Raw genomic sequence first — 774 nt, 5'->3', positions numbered from 1 at the left:
TCGCTTACGCAAAGTCAGGCAATACCTGTACGCGTGTCACTAAGGTCAAAGGTCATCCGTATTGCAGCATCCCGGGCAGAGGTCATTTCGTAGTGCAGCACCACGCCCAGACAGATATGTATGTATATCCTAAATCAGTTAGTAAATTGATAAATAAGGACATAGAAAGGTTATTTTTTCATTTATTATCAGCCTTTTTAATGTTCCTTGGGTTATGCCGTGTTACTTTGTTATAATAATGCATTACAGAAGTTTACCGTACTGCGGTGGTGGCCATTGCCGTCTCGGTCTGGCGGCACACGGCGCACGGCACGTCGCTCGTGTGGTGGAACCCGCGCTCAGGAACCCCGCGAGAATCCCCCGGGACGAAGCCACAAGCAGAAACCCGGAGTTTTGATCGGAGGACGTGCGTCAGCTGGGGTCTCTCAGGTGGCTGCATCCATTGGGGGGGTTCGCTGGGGGTCCTCTGGGGTCCATTGGGGTCCACTGAAGGGGACACGTGGGCAAGGTTGTGAGCGAGCGAGTGAGCGTCGGGGAGAAGAGGCGGATGGGATACGTCTGGAGTGCGATAGCGAGTTCATTCGAAGCGCTTTGAAACGTATCATTTGAAATTTTAAAAGTTGGGTGAGAGCCCAGTCTCGCTTAAACTATATATGACAATAATCATGAAGGAAGGACTCATTACTTGGGTCGTGTCTGACATATCGGCACACAAGAAATTTGATATTCATTTATGTTCTTAAAAATCGAGGTATGAGAGAACCCCAAAAATGC

The sequence above is a fragment of the Penaeus monodon genome, chromosome 20, assembly GCF_015228065.2.
Source record: "Penaeus monodon isolate SGIC_2016 chromosome 20, NSTDA_Pmon_1, whole genome shotgun sequence".
Classification (NCBI taxonomy): domain Eukaryota; kingdom Metazoa; phylum Arthropoda; class Malacostraca; order Decapoda; family Penaeidae; genus Penaeus; species Penaeus monodon.
The sequence above is the reverse complement of the archived record's forward strand: the minus strand, read 5'-3'. Positions refer to the sequence as shown.